Source organism: Camarhynchus parvulus, chromosome 3 (assembly GCF_901933205.1).
Source record: "Camarhynchus parvulus chromosome 3, STF_HiC, whole genome shotgun sequence".
NCBI lineage: Eukaryota > Metazoa > Chordata > Aves > Passeriformes > Thraupidae > Camarhynchus > Camarhynchus parvulus.
The window spans coordinates 108,314,932-108,335,515 of record NC_044573.1 but is presented as its reverse complement, the minus strand read 5'-3'; positions in this window follow the sequence as shown (position 1 = coordinate 108,335,515).

The window sequence follows — 20,584 nt, the reverse complement described above, 5'->3', positions numbered from 1 at the left end:
CAATGGAAATAATTCCCCAGAATAACTTGATTTGTTTGCAATTAAGCTAATGCAGGGATAACTCTGTCTGCAAATAAATCAGAGAGAAAAAAACTAAGAGAGATAATGGACTTTGTTCATTAGGATAATTAGAAATCAAACAAGGGCTGGGAAGTGAGAGAAGTTAATGACCAGAGCTGCAAGAATTAGCAGTAGAAAATTCTTCTGTACCCCCGTTTCCAGACACTGATTTTTATCTTTTTAAGTTGTTTTCTTCAAGTGTTTTGGATTGTAATGGCACCTTTTTCCCCCAACTCCTCTCCAGTGTGTCATGTCTCAGTTTTCATTCAAGCTGTCCCTCCAGCTGGCTCCTTGTCTTGTGATTTTACTCTTTTGGACAAATTTAAGCAAATTGCTCCCAGGACATATTCAAGAGTAGCAAAACCAAGCAGGTTTCATTTCTTTTTTTTTTTTTTTTTTTTTTTTTTTCTCCCAGGCTAAAACACGCTTCTTGACTACAGGTGCTGCTGGGTTGAGCTTGTTCCCAGTTCTCTGGCAGTTCTGAGCCTGATCTCCTGAAAAACACATCAATTATCCCAGGTGATACCATAAGGGGTCTTGTGTCTCTTCATTACCACTTAAAATATCACAAATATTTCATATGTACCTTCTTTTCATCACCAAGTTCCCGCAGCTCAGAGCGGTGACAAGATCTTTTATAACCTTTCCAGCATATGGCCCTCAAAACCGTTGCCTAAAGATATTCTTTCCTGTCCTATCCTTCAACAGGCTGTGTATGCTAATTCCTAAAAACCAGCCGTGTCTTTGGTTCCTGTTCAGGATAGTCTGCACTGGAGCCTTTTAATCAGTTAGGTTGGGGGCTGAGAATCACAGGGTCATGGAGTCAAGAAGGTTGGAAAAGGCCTCCAAAATCATCAAGTGCATCCTTTGGGTATCACCAGGCCCATAAAACCATACCATGAAGTGCCCCTTCATGGGAGGGTGACCCCATCACTTCCCTGACCAGCCTGTTCCAATGCTGAACCCTCTTCCAGTGAAGAATTTTTTCTCATTATGCAACCTGAAACTCCCCTGCCCAGCTTCAGGCTGTTTCCCCCAGTCCCATCACTGGTTTCCTGGAAGAAGAGGCCAAGCCCCACCTCATTATAGGACCATTTTATCTGAATTTGGCGTCTGATTTCATACAGCTTCTTATTCCTTTATAGAGAAATCTGACTTAATGTTATGGATTGTTATTGGAAGATGTTTTTCAAAATATTTTTTAAAGTATTTCTGGTTAGACCAGAAATAATCAGTGCTTCTGAAGCAGATACAGCTCAAAATGCTACAGTTAATAAAATAACTCCAAATTTCTCTGTCCTGTCTCTGTAAATTCTGGAAGGAAAAGGATGACTGCTGTGTCTGTGCTCTTAGCTTGGCTGTACAGATTATTTTTTCATGTGTTAATGTGGAAAAATACTGGAATGAATAATTCTTAAGGAAAATGAGGATGGTGTGTAGATCAGTGTACAATGTACCTGACAGAAGACTCACTGCAGATCAGACAGGATTCATTTTGTACTGAAAGAAACACAAGTATAATCAAATGCATCATCTATAATACCAGTAATTTTATATATACTTATATATGGGAATGAAAATGGTTTTGCAGTTCAAAATCCATATGATGTCAGCATAGTCTTAAGGACCATTGACATTACCATTTCCAGTAAGTGAATAAAAAAATATAAGAAGATGATATTATCATATTTGTGCAAATCAGATGTTATATTAAATGGCTGTCATCATGCAGATGTCAGGCTGAAACTTTTAATTGAATTGTGAAGGAATCTTTTACAGTGACTTGGGGAAAAGAATAATGATTAGCCATTACATCTCCCATAATTTCTGTCAAAGTCTCAAAAATATCAGAGGTACTAGAGTCTGACCCACACAACGTGAGTAGCAGAGAGAAAAATGATAATTCTATACAGAATGGTAACAGTTCCAAGAGAGACATATGGCCCTGGTATTTCTTTCTGTTAGCTGGGAGCAGCAGCACTTTATGGTTCAGTGATCTGTTGGATAATCACAAAATAAAATAAAAGATATCATTTGTTACAGAGAATAAGCCTCAATAATGCTGTTGAACTACAAAATGACTCCTCTGTAATCACTGGTTGTAACAAGATGTGAATGATCCCAGTGCCACACACTGCCTCTGCCATCATGCCATCATTTACACTCCTAAATGAATACACATTCACTTTCATATGGAGACGCATTACTTGGGTCTCAGAAACAGCACTGCCATAAATTTCACTCGTTATTTTATTCATATTTTCCCCTCAGGAGAAGAAGTTTTCCAGCAGAAAGCCTCTAGATTCTGGCAAAAAAAAAAAAAAAAAAAAAAGAAAAAAGAAAAAAGAAAAAGCACTGCCAATGGCTCACTGAGATCCTCAGTGGCATGCAGTGACTAGTGCAAATAAAATTAGCAATGGTCACAGTTTGGTCTGTATAGAAACTTAAGATGGCTTAAGTGTCATCACGACCACTGAGAATGGAGGTGCTCCTAAATATCTCATTAGAGGTACTGAAATGCCTTTGCTTTCACTAAAATCAGATATTTCCTTGAATCAAAGAATCATTAAGGTTGGAAAAGACCTCTGGGATCACCATGTCCAACTGTGAATACAAGCTGTGGATATTATCCTTTATTTCAGAAATCTACTCTTTGGCCTGACTCTGCTTGTTTGAATGTGGCAATTGGAAAAACACTTCACACTCACATAGAAAATTTTTCCTTTCTGTTTAAATGTAGACAGATAAACTGATTTGTTTGTAAGGTTGTCTTCTGGATTACGAAAAACAGCCTGCCATTAATCCATATAATTTAAATAGGAATTTAAGGCCCTTCACATTTATTCAGGTTTAAAATTCAAGTGGGAAGTGAGTCTAAAACTCTGGCTGAAGAGCACAGGTCTGCTCTCTAGCTCTGAGATTAGCAATTGCCACCTATCCACTGTCAAACTCTTCATGAATTTTGCATCCCACTATATTCAAGCTGGGTCTAATCCCTGGACCAGATGAGTTCCTAAACCTTCTGTGGAAATGGGACAGTGCTTGCCGAGTGTCTCATGGACAATGTTGGCAGCTCAACACTGGTTTCCAGTGCCTCTGCCAAGGGCCACAAAAATATTTCATTAACTGGGATAGATGCAGGAACTTGGATAGATGCAGGAACTGGGATAGATGCAGAATATATGTCCTGATCATACTTCTGAAATTTGTGCAATTCAAGTTGCTCACTGCTTTGATGTGAATAAATTTTGCCCTTATTTATTAAAAACACCAAACAGGATTCTCAAATGGAATTACCCAATTTTTGGGATCCCTTTTATGCATTGAAAAAAAGGACATTGATTTTCAAAAACAGAGTTTTCTTAAGGATCAAGAGTATAATTTCTCAGATATCAGATCTTGAGTTTGGAATGTTTAACTCTGAAGATGAAAAATCTAACAGCTGTGAAAACTAAAGGTGACAGGTTTTTTAAAGATAAAATGTTATTAAATACTTCAAGAATCTTAGCTAGACTGCTTATGCTGAAATTTTACTGTGTTGGCATAACTGAGTTGTTGTTCTAGAAGGCTTATTTACAGATTTATCACAAGTTTTATGAACTATATTTGTTTGGGGGAATTTTTTTTTACATTGCTTTTTCAAAGACTTTGCACCAGATAGAGCTGAATTTTGAATCTCCAAGCCGCCAGATTTTTGGTAGACTTTTGCTTTGCAAAATACAGTAATTACATGTATTCTTTTTCTAATAATGCTTGAGATTGTAAAAAATACAATAAAAATGATGAAGGTTTTAGTTTGTTTTTGTTTTGTAGCTATTTATTTCAATAGCATGACTTGATTTAATAGCGATATTTCAGAATAAAGGTTGTTAATTACATATAACTTGAAATTGAAGACATTTTAATATTTGTGAATATGAGGTGTTTGTAATCATTGGAGTTTTTTCTGGGATTTCCCTCTTCAAAAATCTTTATCTGATTTTTTCTGATTTTTTAAATAAACATATTTGGATTTTTTAAACCTACACACACATATGAGAATATTCTTGACCCCTCATGCACGTTTGACTCTGTGTTCAGGGAACTGCAACAACACCTCTGATAACTGGAACCAATCACTCTTTTCCATCTCTGTGCCACAGCAACCAAAATTCTTAGCCCAAAAGAAAGGAAATCCTGTCAATGAGTTTGAAATATTATAATGACACAAAAATACAAAATTACCATGGAATTAGAAGTTATTTTGGGAAAACTACTGTCCATTCATTAGTCATGTCAAAATCATTCCATGCAATACATTTTCCAGAGTTCCATCCAAAGGGAGTACCCAGGACCCAGTAGAGGTTTCACAGATATTTCCTTTCATACCTTGCTTAAACTCTCCATTAAGCACAAAAATGATAATCCTGATTTTTATTGCCTTCTTGGTTAGCCTTTCACACTGTTTCCTGTCTTTTATTTACTCTTTATAGGGTATGTCTGGATGAAAAACAGCAGAAATATTTTGTCCTGAGTGTGGTGTTTGAATCCTGTGTGAATATCTGCAACTCACCTGATCTTCCCCCTGCAACCTATTTAATCTTTATCCTCACTATCATTGTAATCAAGGTTTCAATGGTAACAATTTAGAGTTACAATTCTAGACCTTTAACAGACATTTCAAAAATGCCATAATAACATGGGGGTCTCAACAGTTTCCCAAATTGTCTTAATGTCACCTACATTTATTACTCTTTGCTGGCAACAACATTGTGTTTTCTACATTCCTATATTACTGCCGGGTATGATGGGAAAATCACCTTGCTAACATCTATTGCAAATACAGCCTAAGTATTGAGAACTTTCCTGTATATCTGTATATACAGATAAATGTATAAATTTGGTGATCTGAGATGTCTTAGCCTTAATGATTCTATAATTCTATTTTTCTTCACACTTACATATGTGTGAATATTGATGGTAAGGATAGTTCTGTACAAACATTTAATCATAAGCATGTGCATCTCCACATCAGATAAAATGACAACTAGATTTGTCATTTCAGCATTCCAAAGTTTTCATAAAATGGATCCTAAGTCTACAGCAGCACCAAAATGTTCTTAAGTTGTTTAAAATTTCTTTCTTGCTTCTAAATTTAAAACTAGGCTTTTGGGGCACAGGCTGTACTTTCTCTGGGGGTGTAATTGTCATGTACATATTAATATATGCAAATAAAATTGGAGTTTCAACAGCCACCATTCCTCCAAAGGTTAGATTCTCTAATTAGAGCCAAGCAATTAGTTCTAAAAAGTTTCCTTTTTTTTTCTTCCAGAAGCCTTGCATTTCCTTAGCAGTGAAATTACATCTCAGTCCTTCCTTTCTGTTTCAAGATATGAAATAATTACAACTGTACCTTCATTTCATCTTACCCACTAATTGCTCCCTTTTAACACAGAGCATTTCAAACGGTGCCTCTTTGAGGTTTTATAGCTGTCTAATATGTACACGAGGATAGGTGCAATGTTAGAGCAAATTGAACTGTTCTTTGTCATTCTGACACCTTAAATCCCACGTCGCTGACTGGGGAACCAGCAATAACTGAGTCTTCAGGCTTAATCTTCCCCTCCACTCCCTTTTTTGTTAAATTAAAATAAATCTTGGTTTGATGTAGGAATAGCATGACCTTCTGAGTGCATTCAAAGATGAACCAATAGTTGAATTTTTTTCTTCCTTTACAATGAGATCTTAAAATTTTAAAATAAACAATATTTGACCCTAGCACGACTTTGTGATTCCTTCTTGTAAATGGAAGAATCAACAGTGATCAAATGAAAAAGGTCAGACAGTGAGCACAGCAAAGCGATTCATGTAACTTTGAATGATTCATGGGACATGATCATTTTTATCATAAAAGAGAGTAAACAAATCAATGCAACATGCCTGTCAGTTTGTTGTCTGAAACAAATACCCACATCCACAACATGTAACTGGAGGCAAAAGGAGTCTGTTCTTCCAGCAGCTCCCTACAGGGAGGCACAGACAGCTCCAGAGGGTAAATTGGCACCCCCAAGACACATCTCCCTCCAGTGTGCTCATCTGTCTTTCTCCACTGATTATTTGGGGAGCTCACAGTCAGCAGGCTTGTAACACATATCCCTCAGCCAAGTGCCTAAAAATACCAAATACCCTAGCAAAGGGAGAGAAGTCAAGGAAATTCCCTGTGTGGTGCTTAGGCAACCAAAAATAACTGCAAGATTTGCATTTGCAGAAACTGGTGGGCAATAAATGGGAACTTAAATCCACTCAGCTCAGCACAGGTGTCCTATGCACACAGAGTCTGAGCCACCAGGGTTCACCCTGCAGCCTGACCCCCATGTCATTCCATAAAGAGGGATTTAAATACCTATCCAAACATGGTAGGGAAAAAACAAAACCAGAGATGAAGAGGCCCAAAGAGAGCTGCAAGAGAGCTGATGTAATGAAGATGTGACACACGCAGGCAAATGTGCCAAGGATTTGCCAGGTTGCACTTGCCCAGAAAGAGAACCCAGATGTCTCCAACAATCTGAAGCAGGAGCAGAAGTGACCTGGGGGAGGTGGAAAGAGACAAGGAAACTGGGAGCCCATGAGGAAAAGAAAGGAGGAGTGCACAGGGAGAAGGAGAGTCTGGTGTTGCCAAAATGTCTCATTGCTTCTGTTCAGAGATATGATGGCACTCAGAAAAGGCTGAAGGAGAATTTTGCAATTAGCCTTTTTTCCCCCGTGTTTTTCCTTAGGGGAAGGAGGAGAATGGGAGGAAATAAAAGGAAGGAAATAAAATCCAACCTGTTCTTTTTAGTTTATGCACCAGCCCTTGCTTAGGGCTGTGCCTTAAGGCACAATATAGCCCATACTGATAATTATAACAAATTTAAGCTTATTCCCACTTCCAGAAAATTGGTACACTTATACATGTGCATACATATTAGACATGGTAGTAGCTGTATTTTTTTTCCAAGAATCAAAGATCAATAGATACTGAAAGCACCATCACACCCTTATCACTCCATAACCCAACAAAGTTGGCAGTGTCAGACTCAGCCAGGACCATGCATCCACTTACCTGCTCACCTGTGTAGTATAGGCTCTGCCTTAGGTAATGACTGATGCTCACAATCTAAAGCCTCCCTACCTTGAAAGTGAAGTTCATAATTTGGTAAATAAGCAGGGAAAATAAAAAGATGATGCCTTTAGAGGATCTATAAATATAGGATACAAAAATATTTATTTTCTTTTTTTTTATTCTTTTTTTCTAGATTGAAACAAAATATCTGATTTTTTGTGGATTACAATTTTCTCATTCACAGTAGCATTCATTTGCTGATCCTATAGAGAAAATACTAAGAAAACAGTCCTTTAACTTATATTTGCTGATGTTTCCAGGGTGTAGTGAGAGGGAAATACTCTGATTTTCATAGAATAATAAAATAGATTGGGTGGAAAGGGACCTTAAACCTCATCTCATTCCCTCCCCCTGCCATGGGCAGAGATACCTTCCACTATCCCAGATTGCTCCAAGCCCTCTCCAGACTGACCTCAGACACTTCCAGGGATGGGGCAGCCACAGCTTCTCCGGGCAACCTGTGCCAGGTCCTCACCACCCTCACAGGGAAGAATTTAATCCTAATATTCCTAATATTTATCTGATTTAAATTTAACTTTGCACTGTCATTTGTTGGCATAAACCAAAATCTAGGGTACAACCACGAGAATAAATATTTTTCTCTGAGATATGTCTTCAACAAGGCTTTGAATTCTTTCCCCCAAGAGGGTGACTCCGTGAGAGAGGCTGCTTCTGCAGCCATTGCTTTCTAAAATACAGGAAATATATTTAGAAATCCATCACTACCTGACAAAGCCCTGACAAGCATCTTTATCTACAGTACTGGTGTGGGGACTCCACTGTTTGGGCACCTCCCTATAAAAATGAGAATAAATGCTACTCTGCAAACCAGGGATATGCAAGTAGAAACCATCTGAAAGTCATGCACATGGGTGTACTTCCAAAAGCCAGGATTTGAAGTGTCTTCCTGAAGCAATAGGTCCTCCCTCTTCCCTGGATCACAGCCATGAAGACCTCCTCCTCTACAGTCGTGCTACAACTTCTCAGTTACTTGACCTTTTCTTGCCTTTTGTAAGGTTGAGCAGGGTTCAAGCTCCAATATTGTCTACCAGAATGCTCTAACTTGGGAAACAAATCTATTAACATCCCCACCTTCTTACAAAGGTTCTCAATACCTAACCCACAGCTCCCTGCATATGAAACCACTCTCAGCTGACAGAGCCCCCCAAAACCATTCTGCGTCAACCACGAACCCTCTGACGCCAGCTGGGAGCAGGGAATGGATGGCACAGCCTCATGAGATCTCTCCCAGACTTGTTTTTCCACAACTTTATGAAAGGAGCAGCAGGAGATGGGTTCATTCAGTTTGACCACATGGGATCTTCCCTCACCAGGTTTCTGTAGAGCCAAGGTGCAGTTTAAAGCTGTCATCCCTGTGGGTAATACTCAGGGGGCAGGGACAAGGCAAACACCATCTGCTCTTTCTCCTTGGCACCGTATCTTCACAGGCTCTGGGAGGTGCATTCATACCTCCAGGAGGAGTTAAATCAAGATCTCACTCATCAAAGATATTGTAATAGTCGGCCAGAAATCTAATATAAATGTCAAGCAGTTGTTCTCTGAAATATCATAGGCGTTGTTTGCCATATTGCTGCCTTTACCTTTCTCATGTGAATTTAGTTAGAACTGGTGATAAAGTGTTCCAAAAGAACATGGGAGAATGCTGACTGGACAAAATGAAACTTTCTTCGATAACACTACAATTTTGTGAAAATTTTCACGGTAAAGTAATCAAATGATTGATTTAATGGAAGAAAAAAAAGGTCTGGGTTCTTCACTTCCATGGTGTCATCTAATATAGATTATATAATGCAAACATATATATGAGAAATGCAGTATAAATTACAAAAAAATCCAGGATCAGCATGAAAAGTTCAAAAGTTCTCTGGCAAAATATATTTTAAGTTCTCACATGATTAAAAGAATAGCATATTTTGTCCAGAACCTGATGAAACTCTATATTCACACTGAAAGACTGAAGAGGTAATGTGTGGCTGTGAAGGTGATCTCCATTTTTGTCAGTGCTGAGCTTGATAAATTCTCCTAAAACTTTCTAAAAACTTCACATCCAGAGTCTGGATGCATGAGATAGGGCTTGAAACCCAAACCCTCTATTTGTCTATTCGAGAGAATAGCTGCCAAGTTTTGGAAGAGATCGTGCTATTACGGCGTTTCTCAGCTCATTTAGACATTTCTGAAGCTCCTTGAATTCCACTTTTGTGCATGCTCAGAGATGTTCCTGTGTGATTGCTTTGATACCAGCGACATCCCCTGAGGCAGTTGAACTGGCAGATGTTTTCAGATTACCAGTTTACCAGTTCAGACAGACACTTCATTAAGTAGAGATACAGACCCGTTCTATTGAGGAGAGTGACAACGTCTGTCTTTCATATTATAATCCAATGGCTAGAGCACAGACACACATGGGAAAGAAGGCCATGTTCCTTCTCAAGGACACAGGTTCATTTTCTCTCCACTCAGAAGAGAAGCCACAGCATCTGGTGGGTTCAAGCTGCTGCTGCCTGAGCTCTTTTGCTGTTTTCCATGGTGACTTTTCCAGTGACGTTTGATGTAAAGACAAAAACATCAAGATCTCTTAGTATGCTCGTGTTGAAGAACAGTAAACCTGCATGGCTGACCTTGAGCCAAGAAAGGAAGAAACCCAGGATTCCTACTTGGAATGTAACACCACCTCCAGCACTTCATGGTGTAAAGGTGGGTGAAAGCATCTCTGTGCATTAAAATAAAAGAAACAGCTGTCTTTCCAAACACTTTTGAAAAAAAGTGGAGAAGACTTTGGATTGTAAAAGAACATCTTTGACTCCAGCTCTTACCTGTTACCAAGTTCTGGAGACCAGTAGGGTCTCAGAGATAGGCCTGCACAACCAACCAGCTCGTCACCAAGGGATCACAGTCATGTTTAGGTTTTCATGCCTGAGGTGCACAATGCTCCTCCGAAAATAAACAGGGAACCTCAGCCTGCAGCACACAGCTCTGGAGTGTGTTTCACACTCAGCACCAGCAAGCCAGATGTCTATTCTCCAGGTGCCTTTAGCTACTGACTCCTCTGCTCACATTACCTGTAGGGGTACGGGGAATCCATCACATTTTTTGCCTGACTCAAACAAAATTTAACCCCTGTGCTATCCCAGAGTGCATCACTTTCCATGGTGGGTACATTTAGGGGTGTGGAGCTGTTTCTCCAGCCATGTTGCTCATATTCCGTGGTACTGGAAACCTCAGTAGGGCTCCTCTGCTCATTTACATTGTATTGTACGAGTTTAAAGCCTCTTTGAAGAAGTAAGGCTAGAGAAAGGATTTGGAAGATGAGAGAATGGGCAAGAGAGTATATCAGCACTTTCATTATTATATTTAAAGGGCATGAGAGATCAGTATTCAGTAGAGTCAAAATACAGTCACAGTTTTTGGATGAATCCACTCATGAATTGTGAATCTCACATAGAAATTTCCCCCTCCAGTGACTGAGGGGAAGACTTCAGGGGTCTGATATTAAACTGGGGTAAATTATCTTAGTTTCTCTGACACCACCCAAGCCTTGACAGTTTACACACGCTGCTCACAGATGTCAGTCGCTTGCAAACACTGCTATTGTAAGCCAAATTTTAACGGGTGACCTATTGATTAAAGGCTTATGTGTTTCTACTGTCCTGTTCCTAATCCCTCTATGAAAACTGTTTTGAAGAGAATACTTTTTGAAGCATGCAATGTCAGCTTCCAATAAAAAGAAGGCCGGTCTTCAAAGAGGCGCTCTTAGTGATGTGGTAAAGATTTCCACTTTCAGCAATTTTGCTTGATTAAACTTCTTTGGGTCTTACCATAAGTTACAGTAGATCATGACAGCAATGTTGGGGACTAGCTTGGAAATTGTGTCAGATCTTTGACCAGCAAGCTCCTGAATTGGTTTCACTCCTATTAAACTAACGGATTGGGCTTTGTGTCTGCAGGAGACGTTTTGTTGTTGCGTGGTGCGGGACCCCCGCTGGGCCATTCTGTGCCCTTTTATTGTGTACAGTTTGTGTGTTGGTACTGGGCTGTCAGATGGAACCACAGGGTGGGTTAGGCTGCATTGTCATGCAAATGACGCCCAGATTTACATATTACCCCAGACTAATATTCATTGTGATGTTTCAATAAGGTCACCTTTGATGGATAATAATTTTTCCAAGACTACAGTCTTCTTTGAAAGTGCAAATTAAACAGAAGCCCCATTAATAGGATTTCAATAGTCTTTAAATGCTGTCAACTGTTCAACTGCATTGTGGTGTTTCAGGGTCAGGTTCTTCCATCCGAACTTATGGTGGTGATTAGTGACTGCACTGCAAATAACCTATTTATAGACAAATAAACTATTACTCAGCCCAGGTGTTACAATCTGATATTACTGCAAACAAACACTGGAGATACAGTACACAAAATTTTAGTGAAGGGGTTTTTTTTCAGTTAGTGTAAGTATGTAGTTCAAGAAATAAGAACCAAGACCTGCAGTATCTCACAAAAAGTTCAATCAATATATTATTTTAAGAGCAGTATACTGCAAAAAACAGGATACTGGAACTTTTTGAAGGAAGGCTGCTGAAGACATTATATTCAGCTGTCTCCACACCAGTGAAATGCCAATATCCATCCTTTCAGTGAGCTGTGGAGATGTAGAAGTGCTCTGCCTTTACAGTACCTTCAAGACTATAAGAGCAAGAGACACAAGGAAGGCCTCAGGAGAAACACAACCTCTCTTTAATGCCTCCTTCTTCATCAGGAGCTCTGCCCTTCATCCAGACCCCAGACCTAAGGGGTGTTGTCAGTTTTTTGTCCTTCTTTTATCTAGTTTCTGCAGTCACCTGTAACTCCTGACATCTGGGCTTCCACCCCTACCTAGGACGATTAGCTAGAATTCCAAGCAAGGAGTAAATTTAGGGGGTTTTGGCTGCTAAGGAAGCATGTTCCTGGCCACTGTGTCTGAAGTAAGACTGTCATATTTTTATCTGGCATTTCCAGAAAAATCATTGCTTTCAATGTGCTATACAGAGTCATTCCAGTAACTGTAAAGCAATGATAATGTCTTAAACATCCACTGGCCTCTGCAGAGCATATGGACAGAAAAGATTAAAGTGAAAGACCCATTTCACCTGGGCTCAATACAAAACCATGGATGAAAACCTCTAGCAAATATCCTCAATTCTGAAATTCCATCTAAAGAAAATTATCACGTGAGAAGAGAGGATGTCTTTAAGGGTGTTCCTCATACAGGGCACATGATAACATTTATCGGACCCAATTAAACGTCTACAAATTATGCTTATATATATTCTGATTATTAAAAAAAAGAGAAAAATATCTTAGAACAAACAATCCCTAAGAGATTTCTCTTACTTTATCCTGATTATTTGCTTCCTGTTTGATTAGATATCTATCAAGGGGTCCTAAGTTACTGTGCTCAGCTCTTCACATGAGATATGGATCTAAGAGGAGAGGTAGACCTGCCCCTAGGATACCCTTAAAGACCTTCAGCCTTTGGGAAGGTATTCATCTTCAGGGCAGATGAATAACTGCTTATAACAGTGGATTCTGTATTTCTTCCATGGAGCCAGAAACTTCACAGAACCCTTTGGCAAATGTAGATCATCCCCAGATATCATACAAAAATTTGCAGCCTGTGTCAATCACTTGTCCAGGATCTTCAGCACTAGAAGTCTGTTGGACTCCTGAGGGAGTCCTGTGAAGAAACAACCCTTTCCAGCTGAGTTATTTGCAACCAAGACCCAATGCCTCTGTTCCAATTTCTCTCTTTATGGGATTATGGGAATTCTTTCCCATTTAGCAGATAAACATCTAACATTGCACCTAAACCAAACATTTAATGTCATTCCTAGGCCAGTGAGAGAGATGTAGTTCATTTTACCTACATCAACATGAGACAAATTATTTTATGATAATTTTAATCTCTCTTCTCTCACAAGACACTTAACTATCAGATGGTAAATGCTTGTCATTGACTAAAATATATCAGTGTATGCTATAATATTTCTAGGTAGTTTTATTCTCCTACTTACATGCTCATCCAAGGCAAGAGGTAATCCCTGTTTCTTTGCCCTTTCCTCCTGATAAACCCTAGAAATTAGCTGTTACCTGAGAGAATCATATTTTGTTTCCTGAGAGCTAAGTGAGGTGCAGTGCAGTGTCTCCAGCGTAGCAGAGACAGATTTCTCTGAGGACTGAGGATGTGATATGTGCTCTTTCTCCCCATGCCGCAACAGTGATTGTCTGCATCACGAAATCCTGCCTTTGTGGAAGAGAAGGCTGAAGTTTTTCTGGATTTGTAGAGCATGAAGATTTTGGCTATTAATAGTTTGGAGGAGGAGCAGAGAATTCTGGGTACAAAAAACTGGTGAAAAACCCAAGCAAAACACACAGCCTTTGATATAGCTTTATCAATGACAACGTTAACTTATTATTTTCCTTGGCTTCATTAATCCATAACTAATTTGAGTGGGTACCAAGCTCTCTCTCTCTCATTCCCAATTAACCCAGTGGCAATTATTACTAGCTTTAGTCTTTAATATCTAAGAACTCTCTTTACCTCTTGAAAAAAGCTTTTGAAATCTGAAAATGCCAAAGCAGCTAATGTTTTATTTAAGCCTAGAAAATGAACTTTAGGTTATTCCCCTTTGCCATAGGTTAACTAATTATTTATGAAAAAGGGAATGAGAGAAAGGAGAGAAAAGAGAAGAAAGGAAGATTAATATTCCAAAACCTTTTGGTTGGGAACCCCTAACTTATATAAGGAAAAGTTTGTTTCCTGTGTCTAAGAGATCATGTACCAACAATCAAGTTTCAGTGCTTGTTCAGTGCTACTGAAGTCACAGCTGGTGAAAGAGCAAATTAAGAATTTGGCCTGATTTCTCTTAGGACACTGGTGAAATTCCCATTGACTTGATAAGTTGAGTTCAGCCCTTGAATTTCTTCCTGAGGTGCAATAATATTTTACAACACAAGCAATGTAATTGAAACAAAAGGAACATTTGTGATCAAAATCTGCACCCAAACAGGCCCAGGGCGTCCAGGCACGAGTGGGGAGGAGGAAGGTCAGTTTTTTACATGCAGTACAGCCAAAACACCACTTATATGCTAAGGAAGAGACAGATGGGATTTCCTGAAAGAAGGTAATACATTTATTTGGGCTCACATATAGATGAAAAAATTCAATTTCATATATATTTGGATCTAACCTTTCTTAAACAGCTAACTTACCCCACTTTCTCTCCTTTTTTTTTTTTTTTTTCCTAATTTTCTCTCACACAATGGTTTAAAGGCCATAAGATTGTTGATTCTTGTTTTGGGGACATCATGAGAAAATAATAATGAAAACAGTTAAAGAGAAGAGTGTTACTGTGGCAAAGGAGAGACAAAAAATCACAAACACAAGCCAGAAACCCATTTAATTTGGATTCTTCCACAGCAAGGAAAATTAAAAGCAGTCAAGTTGGTGTAATCAGATTGTAATATAGAAACAAAAATCATATAAGAAGAGAAGTTGAGCTCAGCTAAAAAAGTGGGAAAATGAAGACTGAGGAAACTTTGAGGCAGACAGAGAAATGCCCTTTATTTACTTGCTCACACTCTAAATGGAAAAAAGTTGATAGTAAAAAGCTAATCACCTCATTTAAACAGAGTATATCTTTAATTCCATTTTATTAAATAATTCAAGAAAACTGTGCAGTCAGATGAGTGGAATGGTCTCTCACCACCTCTTACTGTTACCACTATGACTCCATTTGCTGCTGTTGCAATCTAAGCTCTACTTGTCCAAGACATTTGTGTCTTTGGTTGTTTCTTGCTATCAGCTGAAGATTGATGTCCCCCAGTCCTGCTGCCAGGAGCAGTTTCTCACTATATCCCAATCTGTGTCCCAGCACAGGAACCCAAATGAGCTAAAATTGTTATTGTCTTGATTTATACTGAGAACAACTTGCACTGAAAGCAGGTGAGGAGTATTCATACAGTGCTTTTCACCACATGTGAAGGAGAATTAACCTCCAGCAAGGATCAATCACAGAGCAACCTGTAAGTGACAGGGATTAAAATTGCATTTATTATACACAAAATGTTCACAAGTGTAGCGTCTCAATGTGAGAGCTCTGTGGTTTGCAAAGGTTTAGTTTTTTTCCTCTAGGATCACAACCATTTCCATGGATAAGTGCAGAGATATGAAAATGTGAATAATGTGATGCAAGAAAAAAATTGATTCAAAAGTATAGAGGTTTATGAATATTTAATAACCACTCTAAAGGAAAAAATAAGCACAAATCTTTTTTATTTAACCTTTTAACAATTTCCATTGCATTCAGAAGTACATGTGGTGTAGAAACCAGCAGGAAAATATTTGAAGAGGCAGAAAAGTCTGAAGCGTATGAGGTTTTGTGATACAAAGGAAGACCCATGGAAACAACCATTTAATTAAGCTGAATTCTAGGCAGTTTTGTCAGTCCTAGTGCTGCCTGGCTGTGGTCATCAATAAATCCTGAAGTACTAAGAAGTGGTAAATACATGAGCTAAAATGGATTTTCAACTCCATATAAGCATCACTTGTTTTCTCAGTTTCTTCCTCTTCTTAAGGTGATGCAAGGTGGAGATATCTGGGATATCAAGACAGAATCAAGATCAAGAATTATAGAATGGTTTGAGTTAAAAAAGAATTTACAGGTGACTTTTTTCCAAGCTCCCTGTCATGGGCAGGGACATTTTCCACTAGACCAGGTTGCTCACTGTCACAGACATTCCTTTCATGAAAAATCCTCTCTTAGGATTTTCCTGCTGAAGCTGAGAAGTTCAGCAACCAGACATAAGCAATAGGTTATCTGCTGTTGTGAATGTAACAGGTCTGCCTGGATTGGCCTACTTTGGATGTTTGGAGTTGGTGGCCAATCCAGGACTGAGCTTTCTTGGAGACAGTCCGGGAGAGCGAGGTTTGTTATTCATTCTTTTACTTTCTATTCTTAGGTAGCTAGCAGCTTCTGGAAACTCTCCTTTCTTTTTCTTTTTAGTATAGTTATAATAGATGTATATATCATAACATAATAAATCAAGCCTTCTGATCATGAGTCAAGGATCTCATCTCTTCCTTCATCCCAAACACCCTTGTGACCACCGTCAACAGCTCACAGCTCCATCCAGCCTGGCCTTGAATATATTTGGGAATAGGATATCCATAACTTCTCTAGGCAACCTGTTCTGGGCCTCATCACCCTCACAATAAAGAAATTTCTTCTGATATTTAATCTAAACCTACTGTCTCCCAGTTTGAAGTCATTCCCTTTTGTCCTCTCATTCTTGTAGAACGTCTCTCTCCATCATTTTATTGGCTCCCCTCAGGCACTGGAAGGCTTCAGTTAGGGCACCCTGAAGCCTTCTCTTCTCCAGGCTGAACAATCCCGACTCTCTCAGCCTTTCCTCATAGCAGAGCTACTCCATCCCTCTGATCAACTTGGTGCCTCCTCTGGGCTCTGTCTAGGAGCTCCATGTCCTTCCTGTGGTGGGGACTCCAGAGCTGGAGGCAGCTCTGCAGGTGGGGTATATATATATATATATATATATATATATATATATATATATATATACACACACATCCTAAATACACACTCAGTAGAGTCCATCCCCCTTTGCAATTTAACTGTATATATTCCCTGAAAAGGAAGAGCAGTCCATGGCATTGAGAAAAAGCCAACACTTGTTTTCTTAATAAGCTTAGATGGCAATTTCAAAACTGAAGTTGAATTTCTGCTCAAAAACCAAGATTTTTCTGTCAGGAGAATGGAATTATCAGGGAAAATTGTTCAAAACAAAAAAATTTTTTTTTCATTTTTGTCCTTTTCAAGTATGAAATGTATTTTGGAAAACAGCACTGTGAACTATCAATGTCATGAGGACAGAGGGACAAGCAGGGAGCCAAGCAAAGCCTCTTCAGAGAGAGCTTCAAAGCAAAGTCTTCCCTCCCTAGTGTGGCTGTCTGAATCAGTCCCTCCATGTGCTGCTCCCACTAACTAGGTCTAAACTGCATTTCAGGCTCAGAGAGCCAGCAGAACCATGTGGACACGCTACAGGCATCCTGGAGGCAGCAATCCACAACATTAGAGCTGGGTCAGGCAGCAGGCTCTGTCTGACGTGGCTTCCTGCCTCACACCCTCAGGCAAACCTCTCAAATTTCTTCTCTCCCTGGGTTTGAGGCACCTGAACCAGGTAAAGAGCAGGAAGAGGAAAGCAGGAGATCATCTGGCTGGAGAGAAGCCACAGAGCTGGGTTGCAAACAGGGGTGTGAGCATTAAAGGAGATACCTGGAGGACAAGGTCTCACCAGGTTCCAGCTCCTGGCAGCTTATGGCACATGGAGGTGGCCTCTGATTTCCATTCCTGACCCTATAAGTTCATCCTCACATTACCAGTCAAGCTCACTGGCACCTAAAACACCAGCCATGGAGCAGAAGTGATGCACCAGTACCAAGATGCAAATAAGCAAGAAAGAGAACATTCATCAGGAAAATAATTGTGTAAAAGTGAGACATGAGAAGTTTGGGCAAGGCCAGAATAGATGCAAATATTAACAACACCGCAACATTTTTAGCTGAATCATTTTCTCTCTGTAAAAAAGCAGCTGGATAAATGAGAAGATGGTATGAGACCATATCAAATTAATTTTTCAACATCTATCCCTACTAAACAGTCTTTAAAATAATTTTTACTTTTTCATTATGATTACATAAAAATTATGCATTAAAATTAAATCTCCAGGTAAGTTAATTCTGAACATACATATATAACTGTATATATACCCTTTCTAATGTTCTCCTTTTACATCCTAGAAGATAAACAGATGCATTTTAATGTCTACATTTCAGCATTGTGTATTCATACATGCATGTACATATTTTGCTCTAATATTGATATTGGAAAATGAAGAATTCCAATTACTAAGAAAATCTTCTCCTGCATTATTCACATTTTATGCACCATTTTTTGTGATATACTTTTCAGAATCTCTTAGTATCATAATCCTAGCTGCTGAGCACCATGAGTGAAGATGGAAATAAATCAGATAATTGTCATTTTTGAAACTTTTCTCCTTTCTTCTTTTCCAATTTTTTTTTTAAGATATCCCACTATGGAAGAAATGGTCATCCTTATCCATACCCATCCATAGACTGAACTTCACAATAGAATAACACTGCCAGCCATTAAATGATCATGAATTCCCTTTTATCCCTCCTGTGGCCACTGATTTCCACCTTTACAGTCCAGCCTGCCTCCTCCTCAGGTATTTGGCACTAATGTTCATGGTCCTCCCCTTGAAAGACCAAGAGCTATCCATGCTTCTCCTTGGATTATAATTTTTTTTTCTGGCATAACGAGCAAATCCTTCCAAAGAGGACTGAGATCAGCAGAAAGCAGAGGACATGCAAAATCATCAAGCCAGAAGAAAAGGGAAGAGAGTGTAAGGATTGGAATAATCTCTTTTAGAAAGGAGCAATTTATAATGTAGTCATAGAATTACAGAATGGTTTGGTCTGAAAGGGACCTTAAAGATCATCCAGTTCTATACCCCTGCCATGGGCAGGGACACCTTCCACCATCCCAGCTTGCTCCAAACCCTGTCCAGCCTGGCCTTGGACACTTCCAGGGATGGGGCAGCCACAGCTTCTCTGGGCAACCTGTGTCACCACCCCAACAGGAAAGATTTTTTTTCTAATATCTAAGCTAAATCTCTCTTCTTTTAATTTAAAAACATTCCTCCTTGTCTTATCCCTATTTGCTCTCCCTTTTTATTGTGAGTCCCCTTTATGCACTGTTCATCAACTTTACCTTTTCATCTAAATGTCTCCATGACATTTAAAAGGAGCAGGTGGAGGGTGGGGGTGACTTCCTGTCTCGCTGGGTCTTTGTAAAGAAATTGTCTAAGAATCATAAAATAAGTGTCTTTTACTAAACTTGATCCTCAAAGTGATCCCATGGCTTTAATAGGGAGAAAGTCCTAGTGAAGCACTATCAGACTCCTGTGGGGTCTCTGTCCCTGAAGCCAAATATCCTGAGTATATTTCAGTAGCATAAATATTTTTTTTAATGCTCACACACCATTTTTATTTGCTCTTTATGATTATTTTTTTCCAGCATGATTATTAAGTGCTAGCAGAATTATTTTAATGAATAATTTTCAGACATTTGGTTGCTCATGAGCTGTTTGCTGCAACTATTTGATGTTTGTAACTCAAGATGTATGATTAGCTGTGCAAGTCATGCATAATTCCTTCTGATTCTCCCTTCGAAGATTATTTTTTTAAGTAGATGGTGAAGCATGATATCTTTTATAAATGTTTGAAAGAATGTTGTATTGTACTAACATTTGTGAGAACATGTTAATTTATGGAAGATTACACAAATACTCACTCTTTGTCCACCTAAGCACTCACTGACTTTTTTTTTTCAGGGTTTCTGGAGTTTTTAGCACATTCAATTTTTTTTCTTGATACCTCATGATGGCTTATCTTAGGCTCTGCCACAAACAAGATACTAAAAAAGAAAAAGGGAAAAAGTGCAATGAAAAATTCTGTAAATGCCATATAAAAGTTTTCTTTTCCCCTTATGAAACCATCCACAAATTGGAGTTTTTAATATTTCTACCATTCTACTTTTCTGTGGTGGGTGTGCTCGCTTTGTTTTGTGAACAGTTCATTCTATTAGTTGGAACAGCTGGATGCTGGGCTACACACAAAACTTTCCTAATTAACTGCATTTTCTTGCACTGTTTACTATCCTTTGATTTTTCTCCCACTAAGGGAAAAAAGAAAGTATTAGAAATATATCTCAACCAAGTTTCTTTTTATTCTTTATGTTGTGAGTTCATTGTTTTGGGTCTTTTTTCATGTTCTCATAATTCTCAAAGGAAAATTCACTTTTTTATATGAGAATTAACCTCTGAAATAAGAAATAGTATGTACAGCTTTCTATTAAACTTCAGAGTTTTTGGATTCTCCTATCAGATTTTTCAGTGTTCCTTCAATGGGATATTCAGCGAAGGGATACAAGCAGTTTAAAAAGTTGAATGTGCAATCCCAATGTGCACATTTATTATTATTTCATGAATGGGGAAAAAGAAGGTAAAAGGAGATCTTGTCAGTCCATGAGGTGGTGATTCCTGAAGTACCCTACCTAAAATATGCCCTTTCTGCAAAATTATAATCACCATCCTGTGATGGTGCAGGAGGTACAAAGGCTCCAAGAGGATTTTAAGAAGACACTGGAGCAGTAAGAATTGGCACATGCAAATTTAAGGCTCAATTTAACAATCCCTGTCAGATTTAGCAAAATCCAAACCATAACA